At 41.4% G+C, this 15,679-nt stretch overlaps 1 long non-coding RNA gene across 1 annotated transcript; it reads right to left on the minus strand.

Moving 5' to 3' along the window:
• Window positions 1-719: 719 nt before the first annotated feature.
• LOC123373379 lies at window positions 720-15,293 on the minus strand. The gene is made up of 4 exons (XR_006580697.1): window positions 15,215-15,293; window positions 10,968-11,011; window positions 4,416-4,535; window positions 720-1,972 (listed from the first exon to the last, which is right to left on the minus strand). It is a non-coding gene; the product is annotated as an uncharacterized LOC123373379 (long non-coding RNA).
• Window positions 15,294-15,679: the final 386 nt, after the last annotated feature.

Here is a 15,679-nt window from a genome sequence, read left to right on the forward strand (position 1 = left end):
GGTTGAAAACTCTTTGGGGAGGGACCAGGTCTTCCAAAGTGTTTGTACAGCTCTTTTGGGTTCACCTCAGTACAAATAAAATATGTTCTTACTCTGTCTTTCCCTTCCCACAGAGACTGAGGAGCCCAAGCCCTCGTAAACACAACCTCCAGGAAGCTGGATCCTTTTTCAACCTTTTCAGCTTCCCTAAAGTGGTAACTGATGGGAAGTAGTTGCTGCAGTTGAATGCCCAAATAAGAACAGCCAGGGCAAGCTGCAAAGTCTGTCTTGACCAATGATCTTCCCACCCCATATCAATCCCAAAATACTTCTGTCCAACCCTTGTCACACAACATAAAAATCAGCCCACCAATCAGTTTCTTTTGCCTAACAATTTCAAGTGTCCCATCCAACTAACTATCCAAAAATATTTAATCCACCTATCCCAACCACTATCAGAAAAACGTCATGTTTAAAAATATGCACCATAAAGGATAAACGTGCTGTAAAATTCATGAATATCATGAAATGGATCAGTTTGGTTTCATGTAAAAAAAAAAAGAGTAGAGAAAATACAGACTCCTGGATCACCTTCAAGAAGATGAGCACAAAATAGATTATAAAAAGCCCATATTCTGCACATTTATTCTAAAGGTTTGTAGTGAGTCTTTCCAGCATCTCAACTGCATACAATCACTGCCTTTAATGGCTCGCTAGTGGTATGGATTTCCAATGGAAGCAACTGTATGGACTGCAGCCAATAAAAAGTGTCTATCTACCTTTTAACTTTGTTTTAATAATTCAAAAATATTTTAATTAACAAATATTCAGATCTATTTCTAATTTGGTTTCAGCACCATCTTCATCCTTCCATACCCAGCCTTCTGTTTTGTTTTATCAAAATGTAAACTCATTGGGACATGGAGCATGCCTTTCTCTGTGATTTGCAAATTACCATTAATCTTTACAGCACCATAGTAAGCATTAATAATATGGGTATAATACTTAATTCACAGGGGTGTTCTAAAGTGCTTTGAGATTCTCGGATGGAAGGCACTATATGATTGCAAAACATTATCTACAATTAGAGTTGGTGCAAAACTTAAGTCTTTGCCTACCATTACAGCAAGAGGTGTTTACAAGAAATCAGTACAGTATATGAATGTACACTAGCTGTAAGAGGATACTGTCTGGATGCTGTACACATAGGACTCTGAAAGTCACTGCTACATGCAGGCAAAAAGCTCCCCTAAACTCCCCTCCCCTTTACTGGCAACCCTTCTTGTCAGATTGACAGTGATATGTACAGACTAGCCTACAGGTTTGTAGTTATTGAATAAAAGCAGAATATCACATGCTGAGAAAGCCTGCTGTCTGCATCTTTCATTACCACTATTTCCCATTTTATGTAATTAAAGTTCAAAAAAAGACTATTCACGAGTTCTGCGTTTTTACAAGGATCTGACTAACCTGCCATCCACACAGATTTCCAGACTGCTCTGCCTGTTTAGATGCTGGGAATGGGAATGATGATGTCTGCTTGGATTAAGTCAAGGTGACATCTCTCTCAGTTCAGTTCAGGTCATTCTCCATTGCAGGGTTAATTGCCTTCAAACTAGACCCATGGATAGTGAACTAGTAAAACTCTTGAGGCTTTCCAGTGACTTTTAGCATAACTGCTTGTTAGTAGCAATGAATGAAACTTACCAAGATATTTTCAAGCATTTGTCAGAATCAATAGTGTGGTATATGGCCTCTGTCATTCAGTGTCCTCTTTCTTTCAATTAATCTATTCATCAGTGCTTGCTTTCTTGTTTACATTGAACAATGTATCCTTGCCTATATCTGTATAACTGTGAACCACAAGCTGATCCCCATGCTGGCCCAAACAGTGAAAAGCAGTCAAAGTTGATGGATCCAGTCTTCTGAGAATCGCCCCAATGTGAAGCATTCCTCAGGTGGGATAGAACTGCTAAAGCAGGCTGTTTGGATCCTTGGAGAGGAAAAAAAACAGAACTTGTGAATAGTGGCATGTCTGGGATGTGCCAGTCCCAGTATTTCTTTTAAACAGCATTTCTCCATGTTTCTTATTTGGCTATTGATCTGTCATCTTCATGGCTATTGGCAGACAGTACAAAGAAAAGCAGCCCTGAGCTGACCTGCTTAAACTTGGAACTGGTCTGGCCACTGGCTACCCCAGGATTGGGTGGGTGAGTGGGTTGGGATAAAGGCAGTGTTAAGGCACCTTTGAACCCCACCATCCCACTGAGTTGTGCTTAACACAGCTCAGGGTATGAGCCAAAAAGTGGTTATTTTTTTTTATAATCTTCCTGGCTGTTTTTTCTCTTTGTATAACTAAACCTTTACCCTTTTCTGGTTAGAAATGTAGGTCTCCTTACTCTTGGTGTCTTGTGCTTGATATCTTTTCTGTTCACTTAGGGCCAAAGTCAAAGCCCACTGAAATCAATGGGATTCTTTCAACCAACTTCAATGTGCTTTGGATTGGACCCACTTTGTTATCAAGAACTCAGTTTTCAAAAGTGATGCAGGAGAAGCTCTAAGCTTAACTACCAGCTTAGGTCTGGTCTTGCTGCCACCATCCAGATTTCTCAGTGTCTGGAACACCCTCTTTCCCCCAAAACCTTCCCCTCCCTGGGTAGCCTTGAGAGACTTCACCAATTTCCTGGTGAACACAGATCCAAACCCCTTGGATCTTAAAACAAGGAGAAATTAACCATCCCCCCTCCTTTCTCCCACCAACTCCTGGTGGATCCAGATCCAACCCCCTTGGATCTAAAAACAAGGAAAAAATCAATCAGGTATTAAGAAAAAGGCTTTTAATTAAAGAAAAGAAAGGTAAAAGAAAACCCTCTGGGAGAGATTAGCATACCAGCTACTCTCACAGACAACAGATTCAAAACACAGAGGATGTTCCCCTGGGCAAAAACTTAGTTACACAAAAAATACCCAAATACCCAATTTGATTGTTCCTCTAATTGCACAAGACAGGTTACAAAGAAATAAACATAAACCTCTTTATTCCTTTCTAAAACTTACTACTCTGATAAGAGGCTGGTTCCTTGATCTTTTTCACTCCGGCTGAAACTGAAACTGACTAAACAAAGGAAAACTTCCCTCCTTCCTTTTGAAACATTTTGTTCCCCTATTGCTTCCTCTGGTCAGGTGTCAGCTAGGCTAGGTGAACTTCTTAACCCTTTACAGGTAAAAGAGGCATTAACCCTTAACTATCTGCAGGGCCGGCTCTGGCTTTTTTGCCGCCCCAAGCAAAAAAAAAAAGGGGGGGCGCCGGAGCGGCAAAGCAGGGGGAAAAAAAACCACACACAGCGCGGCCAGAGCGGGGGGGACGACACAAAAAACGGCGCGGCTGAAACTGCAAAGCGGGGGGGGGAAAACAACAACAAAAAAACACGGTGCGGCCGGAGCGGTAAAGCGGGGGGGGGGGAACAAAAACAAAAAAACAGTGCGGCTGGAGCAGCAAAGCAGGTGAAAAAAAAAACCTGCAGCACAGCCGGAGTGGTAAAGCAGAGGGGAAAAACAAAACAGCACAGCCAGAGCGGCAAAGCAGGGTGGGGGGAACAAAAAACCGGCACGGCTGGAGCAGCAAAACATGTGGGAAAAAAAAAAAAAACCTGCGGCGCGGCAAAGCCAGGGGGATGGCGGGAACAAAACAAAAACACGGCGCGGCCGGAGCAGCAAAAGGGGGGGTGGGGGGGACAACGGCGCAGCTGGCAAAACAGGGGAAAAAACAAAACAAAAAACCCCACAGGGCGGCCGGACCCAGGGTGCAGGAGGACTCCCTGTGCTATAGAGTGTGCGCCCGGTCTAGTGGGGGGGAAAGGAGGGGAGAGAGAGAAGGGGGGCGGCCAGCGCTTCAGCGGGGAGCTCACCCCGTGGCCCCGATCGCCGTGCCCCCTGCCGGGAGGGCTCTGCGCTGCTCCGGTCAGCAGGGAGGGAAGGACGCAGGCTGCCCTGCCGAGTTTGCTGCAGGGCGCTCCCCTCCTCCACCCCCTACAGGGCGGCCGGAGCAGCAAACAAAACCAAAAAAAAAGTGGCCGTGCCGCCCTAGGATTGAGCGGCATGCCGCCCCCTAGAATCTGCCACCCCAAGCACGAGCTTGCTCAGCTGGTGCCTGGAGCCGGCCCTGACTATCTGTTTATGACAAGTGACATAAAATTCAGTAGGCTAGGTATGAAGAGAAAGCTGAGTTTGGGATCATCACTCTGGACAAATGGTGCACTTAACTCTCTCCACATTTGCTGTTACTCAGAAGAGGACAACCCTTGTTTTCAGTTTGGTTTCTTGAAGTTGTTGCCAGATCTCATTAACCTACCTTGATTTAAATTGCACCCCTTATGCACTGAAATGTAGCTAATATTGACAAAACTGTCTCATTAATGCAGCTGTTACTGACTTACTGCTTTCATCTTTCAGGGATTGTGCCACCACATACTTTGAAATGGTATCTTGCACGACAACCAAAGACTGGTTTCAGCGGGGGCTTCTGCAAGTAATCCATTCTGTTCAACATCTGAAAACTCAGTGAACATGGAAATGAATTTTAACAAAAGTTACTGCCAAAAGATTGTCAGCAACATCAAGCAGCCAAAATGATTAAGTGTTGGTATAATTAATGATCAAATAATAATTTGGCCCTGAGTCTTGCTGAAACACTGCTTGTTGAGCTTGGGCTTCCTCTTGTGGATATCTTGACAGGCTAAAAGTAAGTCAAGGTCCTTAAGCTATTTCTATAATATGTTTAAGCACGACCAGACTAAATTTGTTCTCACATCACAGACCAGGCTAAGCACAGCACATCTATTACCCAAGTGTGTTTAATAGGTTTGTAAATTGTAAATGTGTGTTCTAGTGGTGAGCTGATGTTAGTCCTGAATGAACTGGTTTTACATTAACTGATGGCGTTCAAGCCCTGTAAAACAGCATGAGTAATATATGTTCCTGTAAAAAGGTTGGTCTCTTCAATGCCAATACTTTCTGAAGTTGTAAGCAGAATCTGTCAGAAAACTCCCTTAATTGCTGTATGCACTAGAGATGAGTTCTAGAGCATGGTTTAGTTGAGAGGCAGGAAAATAAAACTTGGAGGTGGATTTGTTCTGGAGAAGGTTGGCTTAGGAATGGTCTTTAACTCTAAGAGTGCACTCAAATGAACAGGAATTGGGACTCAGGTTATTCCATAACTCAGGTAGAGCCCAACTGAATGAAAGCAACCTGGAGAATGTGGTTTGAAGATCTGAGGACTGAGAATAGATGGAAGGTTCCAGGTTACTGAAAATACAGATGTCTGCCAGTGCCGGAGAAAGTTGTTCATTTTTCTACAGAGAGAACTGAGGGGGGGTTGATTCTCTATGATAACTATTCTCTGACCTAAGACTAGAAGAATTTCTGATTGTTGGTTCACTACAATATGTCAGGAGCAGTCTAGCTTTATAATGGCTTCCCTCTGCTTGGGCAACTGTATTTTCTGCAGTCTTTACCACTAACATTTTTATTTGTCCTGGGATCAACTTATAGAACATTAGTCTCTCATCCATCAGGATAGTTGCTTATACTAATTGTCAGGCAAAGGGAAAGAATGCTGGAAATGCAGTTAATCAACAGTCACTTCGGTAACAATCATTTATGGAATTGTTACAATATAGGGTCTATGCAAAGGTGGGAACAGCCACTGGCTGCATAAAGAATTATCTATTTCTCATTTCACTTTTGCATTCTTTCTTACCCATAACATTTTTATTATCTGTTAGTACTGACTCTCTCTGTTCATCCATCTCAGTCCATAGGTGAGATACCAGATACCAAAATGAATGATAAATATCAGGTAGGCTTTTTTAGAAATACAATTGGGAAAACTAATTAATTTAGCTCTTTCTTCTGTTCAGAAATCAGCAGCAAACAGGCTGTTGTTTTTAGCAGACCTTTGTCACTCAAGGAATTTCCAATGCCAGGAAATCTTCATGGGGCTGTGTCTGCCACCTTTATGGCTCCTTTACACTCCAGAGTGGCACAAAGCAGCTGGAGCTAGGAAGGGGATCTGCTCCAATATCTGTGGTTACATGGATAACTGAATTCTCTTTTTGTTTGCCTGGTTGCCGAGGAGGGGAGTTCGAGCCTACACTACCCCATGCAGTAAGTGCCAATGCCTACAGGTGGTATCCAAAGTTTTGTGAAAGAAAAAAAGGACAGAAAAGGGTGACAGGTTCAGAACAGATACATTCAAGAGAATGACAGTCATTCCAACAGACAGACTGCTCTACATTCCATGTTATTCAGAGTGAAACCAACTATGCAGAGACTTCCAGATCAGTAGACTCCATTGGTCTTCTAAGATCAAGCATAAATCTTCTGTAATGTCATCATTTCACTGAAAAGTTGGTACAGTTTAGTTCCAATTTTTTTTCCTAAATAGATTAAATAGTCTAAATTTTAGAGGAAATGTGTTGGTAAAGTAGTCATATTTCCTTGTTAGTGCCTAACAAAAATCAAGAAGGATTACTAACAATTGCTCTAATTCAATAACCTTTGAGGCAAGTTTTTTTTGTACCTTTACCCAATCCGACCTTCATAAGCAGATAATAAGCAGATGCTGCATATCTGAATTAAGTTACAAAATTGGTAACTATCATGATCTCCATTTTATAGAAACTGAGGCTCAGAAAGGTTATATATTTTATCCAAAGTCCCACAGAAATCAGTGTTAGAACCTACGTGTTCGTACTGGGACATGCATGCCTAGTCCACTAGGCCGTAGCCTTTCCCAACTAAACCACGTGACATTAACCCCAATTTATTTTCAGATTTCACCTATGACAAATACACATACACATCAAAATACTTTTGGGAAGTTTGTAGATATTATCTGAGCAACAATGGATTTCCCCACCTGACTCTTTCTTATATTATTACCTTGTGTGTTGCTTTGGAAGAATGTCTCCACATTTTTAAAATATAGTGTTTCATTACCTTTAAATAAAAATCTATATTTTAAAAATGTGGAGACATTCTTCCAAAGCAATTTGGTTTCAAAGTAAACGGTTTAAATCAGCAAAACTTCACATGATTATCATACCTAATTTCTCTTCCAGGTAACATTACATAATTCTTGGTAAACTTCATGATGTTCAGCCAACAAATATAGCATAGAAATTACACACTAGAACTATAAGTGTAGTACAACAAAAAAAATCAATACTAATGCAGTTAGACATGTCTCCAAAAAGATTTAAACTCTCAATTTCAAGTTGGGAAAAGGCTGCTAAAATGGCTGGATGGAGTTCTTTCTATTTTCTGTTCCATTGGCTAAGTTTTGTTTGTCTCTTCTAGTAGGACGGGGGGAAAGGTCTCAAAGGTTCTGCTTTTCTCTGCCTGCTTCCATTGCACTGGCCAGAAGGCAAAAAGGGACTCAGTGGCTCTCCTTGATCAGGACTTGCAGGCAATGAGGACAGACACAGAAATGGATTTAAGCAGCAGGTCACAACTTTATTAACTTAACACCGGTGAGGGGCACTAGCCACTCCACCTCCCCTGACTCTCACATACCATTTAAGTGGGCCCAATGTGGGAGTTATTGGAAGTCCCACCATGTAACCCATAACTGGCTGGTCTCGCCTTTCAGCCTATCCCTAGGACTCATCGCACTGTTCTGAATCTTCTCTCCCTCCCCTCCAGAGGGTACCAAAGGGGCACCTCAGTTTGCAAAGACTTGAGGTCTCCCCTTCTCCTGTAGTAGGCACAAGGTCCACCAGCAAAATCCCAGGTCTCTTGTACTTCTAGGAGCTGGACCTTTTAGCATTTATTCTCCTGGCAAGATAGCAAAGTGGAGCTCAGTGGCTCCCTTTTCCTCTGGCTGCTTCCACTGCCCTTTGGTGGTAGAGGGAAGAAGGGAAGGGGAATGAGAGCATTCCAAGGCCCCCTTCCCATCTCTTTTCTTCCTTTTCTCTCTCTCTCTCTCCCCATCCCTTTCTTCCCCTTCTCTGTCACATTTCTTTCTGCCCCTCCTCTCTCCCTTTCACATACTCACAAAGCGAAAGAAGATAATAAGCATGGGGTAGGGCTTGAATGAGAAGAGAGTGAGAGTTAGGAATGAGTGAATCAAAGGGTAGATGGAATAAGTGAGCGAACGGAAGTGGGAGAGGCTGGGTTCACAGGTTCTAAATGTCATTCTGTGCACAGAAAGTTTAAAGGGATCATTTATAAAGGTAATTATATACTAAGAAATTGGAATTACATGGCTGTTAGTGTTGGAAATGGCATACTTTAACTAACATCTTTTTATACTTCCTTTGTGTTTACTGCTCAGTTCAGATCCTTAGCACGTGAGTTACTTATACTACCTTAAACTCACATGGCCAAACTCAGACAAAGTATAAAATGGAGTGTGAGTTATACATTGGTAAATGGGTGTAGGCTAAGTCAGTAAGTCACAGTAAGTAAGCATGAGAGACTTAAAGTGGATGTGACAAGCAAGACAAGGAGTCAAAAGAAGATATAAATTATACCAGTTTAAAGCAAATTCTTAAACTGGCAAACCCTTTTCTGAATTTGATCCACTACCTTCAGAATAGAAAGTGAGATGCACTGAGCTCCAGGCTACACAGCTTTCATTGAGCTTTATGGATATTTTGAAGCATTTCTCTGCAGAAATATATTAAAAAGTAAAAAGAAATTTTTTAAAAAATCAAATATGAGGTGACAGAGTCTCACCAACAAAATCTGCTCTGTAGTTTATTCCCAGGTCTATTTGTTTACAAAACATAATGCAAATCAGACTTAATTAATTATCTTTTGCTTCTGGAAAAAATGAAAAGATCCTCAATTATAACAAGAGTGTTCTTATATTTTAGAAATAAATTTCTGAGTAAAATGGCATCTAACAACACAATTTTTGGTATATGGTGACAGTGACTGGATGTGTACCAAAAGAAATCTAATGAGGTTCAAACAAGAACAAGTGCAGAGTCCTGCACTTAGGACGGAAGAATCCCATGCACTGCTACAGACTAGGGATAGAATGGCTAGGCAGCAGTTTTGCAGAAAAGGACCTAGGGGTTACAGTGGACGAGAAGCTGGATATGAGTCAGTGTGCCCTTGTTGCCAAGAAGGCTAATGGCATTTTGGGCTGTATAAGTAGGGGCATTGCCAGCAGATTGAGGGACATGATCATTCCCCTCTATTCGACATTGGTGAGGCCTTATCTGGAGTACTGTGTCCAGTTTTGGGCCCCACACTACAAGCAGGATGTGGAAAAATTGGAAAGAGTCCAGCAGAGGGCAACAAAAATGATTAGGGGGCTGGAGCACATGACTTATGAGGAGAGGCTGGGGGAACTGGGATTCTTTAGTCTGCAGAAGAGAAGAATGAGAGGGGATTTGATAGCTGCATTCAACTACCTGAAAGGTGGTTCCAAAGAGGATGGATCTAGACTGTTCTCAGTGGTAGCAGATGACAGAACAAGAAGTAATGGTCTCAAGTTGCAGTGGGGGAGGTTTAGATTGGATATTAGGAAACACTATTTAACTAGGAGGGTGGTAAAGCACTGGAATGGGTTACCTAGGGAGGTGATGGAATCTCCGTCCTTAGAGCTTTTTAAGGTGAAGATAAAAACACTAAGGATTATAAGGTGCTCAGAAACTATAGCAAAAGGAGCCTTATAAATACCTAAAATAGGTAGTATTTCCCAAGGTTCCAGTTTTGGTATGATATTACTTAGTGTCTACATGGTTCCTTTTAATGCTATTCAAACATTTTGGTTTATTTTATTGTGGTTTACTTTTTCAGCTTTTGATAACAAAATCACTTAGCCTCATTAAATGTGAATCAGTATGTGTGTCTCAAAACTTGATATTTAGATGACTGAAATTTAAAAAAAAATCAAATAATTTTTGGCCCTGAACATTTATCAACTCCTTTTTTCTTTCTTTGTTCTGCCACCGTCACTTAACAGCTGCAGTGTTACTTCAGTTTCATCAGTCAAAAGTCCTTGACAGAGTTCTGTGTGTAGGAACATATTAAATCTATCTCCAAATGTTCTTTCTGCCACATTAGGAACACTCCCAGTGTACACTGCTCTCTCTCAAACTGACATGGAGACTATTTCATACCTTTATTATTTTAAATTTAAACTACTGTAATTCTCTTTCTACCAGGCTATCAACAGAGTCCACTCATAGGTTACAATCTATATAGAATGTAGCTGTGAAACTGTTTGTTCAATGCTATTCCAATAGATCAGTAAATTAACCAGGCTTTTACCAAATCTCTCAAACACCCCCTTTCTTTGGGGATACAAATACAAACAAAAAAGGCAGCAGTATGAAACTTAGGGTGTGTCTACACTTGCAGCTGGAGCTGTGATTCCCAGCTCAAAGAAACATACTTGTGCTAGCTCTCATCAAGCTAGTGTGCTAAAAATAGAGTGTAGCAGTAACAGCAGTACCATAAGCAGCGGATGGGGCTAGCCACCCTGAGTATGTACCCATCTGACACCCTAGAAATGTATTCAGGTCAGTTAGCCCATCCCAAGGCTTGCACCACTGCAGCTGCATTCTACTTTTAGCATGCTAATTCGATGACAGCTTGCACACGTATGTCTCCTCAAGCTGGTAATCACGCCCCCAACTAGAAGTGTAGACGTACCCTAAGAAAACATCCCAATACTGATCTCTGCCTGAATCCCATAAGAAAATATGTAAAATATGTTACATCATCCTTACAAAAGAAGCTAAAGTTATAATCGGCCCATATTGAAAGTAAACAACATAATAATATAATTAAATATAGTGTTGATGACATGTTAACAGAGAGATTATCTCTCGAACAACTCCCCTCTGACATGCAATCAGAAGACCATCTCTCCTTCTATGCACAATTTATATATGTATATAAGAGAAAGAGAGAACACAGTGGTTCCCAAACTGTGATCTGTGGACCGTTGATGATCTGTAGATACTTACTGATAGTCTGTGGTGAACTGTCTGATCACATGATGTTGACTCAGCTTGTCCCAGCACAGAGAATCAGAAAAGGCAGGAAGCAGAGATAAATAATTACCTCTTTTCAAAAAGAACAAAACACTTATTGCACTGAAGCCAGCTAAGAATACATAAACACTTTTCCATGTGTACGCATCACAGGAATAACAAGTGATTGTGAATGGGTGGCCTGTGTATCAGATATGTGCCTTTTTCCAATTCCTGTGAAAATATGGCCAAATTTAGCCATGCAATATGTGTTTGACAAATCATAGTTTGCATATGCTCAGTGGAGATTTCTTTGATTTAGCTGCTAAAGACTCTGAGAAATCCAGCCTCACAAAGCATGTTCCAGATCCTCACAGCTCCTTTTGTGACCACATTGCGCATACACCTTCCCCACTGCTTGCATCCGAAGAAGTGGGTATTCACCCACGAAAGCTCATGCTGCAAAACGTCTGTTAGTCTATAAGGTGCCACAGGATTCTTTGCTGCTTCCCCACAGAGTGACTGAACATGCTCACTCCAGCCCAGGACTACCAAGGGGCAAAACCAGCTTGTATTTGTAATGGCTGCTCCCAGCTGCTCTAGGACAGATGGGACTGGCCACTGAAACTGAAAGCAGGGATCCTGTCTCTCCTGTGCGCTCAGTGATGCCCATGCTGCTGGCCAGGCAGCATGGAGAAGAAAGTGATCTGATTCATATGCACAGGGGCCATACGCCAGACCAGGGGGAGGGAACTGAATAGACTGGGACAAAGTCTGGTGAGATTGGGACTGAAGGTGGAGAGGAAAACTGGGACTGGCTGGGCAAAGAGATGGGCTGAGACTAGGGGAGAGGAGGCTTGAGAGTGCTTGGATGGGGAGGCTGGGACTGGAAGCCTCTCAGGAGGCTAGTACCGGTTCGGCAAGAAGACTGGGACTGGGAGTCATGGTGGGTGGGTGGGATGGGGAAAGAGACAAGACTGAGACAGGGACAGATTGGAGGGAGGGAACAAGGCAAAAAGAGGTCAGACTTAAGGGGACGGGCAGAAGAGTCTGTATCCACTAGAGCAGGGTTTCTCAAACTTGGGACGCCGCTTGTATAGGGAAAGCTCCTGGCGGGCCGGGCCGGTGTGTTTACCTGCCCCGTCCGCAGGTCTGGCCAATCGCGGCTCCCACTGGCCATGGATTGATGCTCTGGGACAATGGGAGCTGCTGAAAGCGGCAGTCAGTAAGTCCCTCGGCCCACACCGCTTCCAGCAGCTCCCATTGGCCTGGAGCAGCACTAGAGAACCCTCCCCTCCAGGGCCTGGAATGGAACCCAAAATTCCCTTCTGCTGACTGCAAATATCTGTGAAATCCATTGGCAAACTGTTCCATCCCCTTCTATTCCTGATCCATATAGAGGATGACATCTTGCTACTGTCATCAGGTTACTCCATTAACTTATCTACAGATTCCAACCCTCCTGGTGAACCATGTATTTGTTAATATGATGCCACATGATTGAATTTCTGGGGGATTTTAAGTTTGGTTCTTTTTAAATTTAGGAAATTATTCATATAAAAACTATGTTAAAAGAACATTATTAAGTTTGCAAAGTCAAGAATACAAAACACCAGAATTAAGGCTGTCTGAGCAACCTTAATTAGGCCTCCTTGTGCATACGCATTTTGATACAGTCTTTAATTAGATGATCACATACTATTTTTTCCACAGGTCCCCTGCCTCATTCAGTGCATAAGACAGTACTGTTCTGGAGGTGAATCACAATTATGTAGTGAAGGAATTGTCTTTACAATCCCTGCTTCATTTGTCGCAGAAGTAAACGGATGAGGCTGGGGATTGCAGGAAGAGAAAGGAAGGTCTCATGGTTAAGTCAGTTGAATGATGTCCTATAGAACTGGATTCTGTTCCTGCCTCTATCACAGAGTTTCTATGTGATACTGGACAAGTCATTTAAAATAACTTTTTTCACAAGTGCACTAATTGTGTGTTCTTCACTTTTTGGGTGTCCAACTTGATACCCTGGGGTCTAAGTCACAAAAGTGCTGAGAACTCACAATTGCAAGTGAAATCAATGAAGGATGTGCTTGAATACATGAAGTTCTGTATAATACTATGAACTCTGAAGGTCCTAGATGTCTCAAATTGCTCACCCCAAATTAGTGGATACTATTGACTAATCTCTCTGTGTCTCAGTTCCCCCTCTGTAAAATGGGGATACTACCACCTCTCATGTCATACGGGTGTCATGAAGATAAATTAATGTTTAGAATGAATGTCACAGACAAGCCCATGAGGAAATTACTAATTCTGTCTTAAAAAAAGATGTGAACAGCATGAAGTAAGGCAGGCCCAGGACCATACACTGAACAATGAGGATAAAACAAAATGTCAAATAGCTGCTTACTAAGTTAGCACCCTCCATCCTATACACTGAAGGAGGCAGGGGTCGGGTGTAAAAAAAAAGTATGTGAATGTATAATGAAATGCTATCAGGCTGCATACTCTCAAGGGAGCCATAGTAAGATTACGCAGGCAACCTTAATTCAGCATTTCCTAACTTCTGAGTGCTTGATTTTGTAACCTTAATAATGTTCTTTTAATGTAGGCTTTTTTGTGCATAATATATTTACAAACATGCATGCAGAGATAGATACATGGCATAAATATGTGCAACATCATTTATTACACAAACACTATAACAGATATGAAGTAGTGTATACTTTCTTGTATTGGAAAACAATCTGTTATTTTGACACTGCTGTCAGTAACAGTGCATCTTTATCCACAGTACGTGCCTCATATTTTTGTGACTCACTCATGGGTACATAAAGTACTTTTACTGACAGTATTAAGATTATTCTATTGTGAGGTCTATTGTGAGTATTGTACCATACATATCTCCCACTAATGCACACATATAATCTCAGTAATTGCAAAAAAATGTTCTTCTCATCTTTTTAGGATTAACCTATTTTGGAATTCATGTTCTTTGTTTTTCATCAACATTATGGCTACTAACAATAAGCCTTTCCAAATGTGTTGTTTGAAACAATACACAAAGCTGAAAAATTGGTTTCAGAGTAGCAGCCGTATTAGTCTGTATCCGCAAAAAGAACAGGAGTACTTGTGGCATTTTTGAGACTAACAAATTTGTTTGAGCATAAGCTTTGGATGCATCCGAAGAAGTGGGCTGTAGCCCACGAAAGCTTATGCTCAAACAAATTTGTTAGTCTCTAAGGTGCCACAAGTACTCCTGTTCTTAAAGCTGAAAAAGTGCACCCTGATTTCTATGAGAAAAGTGGAGACAGTGGTATGCAATGCCAAAAGGACCAAATTCATATAGTGCCTGCACTAAATAAAGTGAGAAAATAAGGCTTGTTAGGTAGAGATACAATTGTGAATAAATTCCTTTCCATCTCACAAAATAAAACGTTCCCAACCTCTTATTTTATTATTATTATTATTATTATTTTGCAGAGGCTCTTGGGATTTATTTCTGAGAGTACATAGTGCAAAATCTATTTTCCAGCCCGTCTAGTCCAGACTCAATTATATAGCTCAGGGAGGGCAAAAAAGGGTTAGTTATTTAGCTTATACACTATACCAACAACTAGACACATACTGGTAAATTAATTTTCCCTGTCTTTAGTTCATTCTCTATGACTCAGCATTATGTATCTTAAAGAACATCCTATTGATAGACTGAAAAGTAAAAAAAGATGTATAAACTGAGGTTTAAATGTAGAATAGTCTGCATCAACCTTAAGATTAATTCAAATACTATTTTTTCTATTTCCTGCAAGTCTTATAAACCTTTTCTTCCACTCTCATTCTATTCTAAAATAAACCTCACTCATATGCCTTATGACTTCTAGGAGGAAATTATAACAGATCATAGTGGTACAAAGTTCTGCTCTTGTTAACAGAAGGTAAAGAGGTACACAGAAAGAGGGTGGAAGAAATCAGTAAGATATGCAAGAGATAGTAGTTTAGATTCAGTTCTAATGTAAACAAGTGCATTCCTGTATGTTAATTTAAATTAAAGCGGATCTCTCTTACCACTGACTTGGTTTCTCTACCAGTACCACATATAATGCACTTGCAGCAACACAATATCCCTTTAATAAGCTACAGAGGCACAAAAATCCAGCAAAAATTTCTAGGGTGGGACTCTCCAGTTCTGGTATATGGTACAAAGTGGCCTTAAAATGTCAAAAGATAGCAAGTAGAGAATTCACCTTGTGCAGAGGGACTCTCTATGGGTGGAAAGCTGAAGGAGACACCTCCACAGCTCCCTATGGCGACTGCCTCTTGTTCCTGGTATAAAGAAAAGGAGGAATATGTCAGGAGCATTCAGGGGAGTGAGAGGGAACCTGCTGGAGTGGAGCTCCACCATGCTTGATCCTTAGACCTTATGCCAGTGGTGGAAGTTTTAAATCACTATTCTTGGGTCATACATTTTGGATTGCAACTGAAAAAACATGTTTAGGCATATACTTCATTCTTTTGCTTAGCCAGGCCTGTTTACTTGAAGACAGAAGTGACATCATGCCCCAGAGCATATGCACAAAGTATACTGTGCAGTCAGATATAGGTATGTCCTAATTCTAATAGCTTTGAATTCACAGTTAAGAGGTCGCTGCAAAATAAGACCACCTGAGGGATAGGGGGCTGAAATCCTAGCCTTATTGAAGTTAATGGCA

Source organism: Mauremys mutica, chromosome 6 (genome assembly GCF_020497125.1).
Source record: "Mauremys mutica isolate MM-2020 ecotype Southern chromosome 6, ASM2049712v1, whole genome shotgun sequence".
Lineage (NCBI taxonomy): Eukaryota > Metazoa > Chordata > Testudines > Geoemydidae > Mauremys > Mauremys mutica.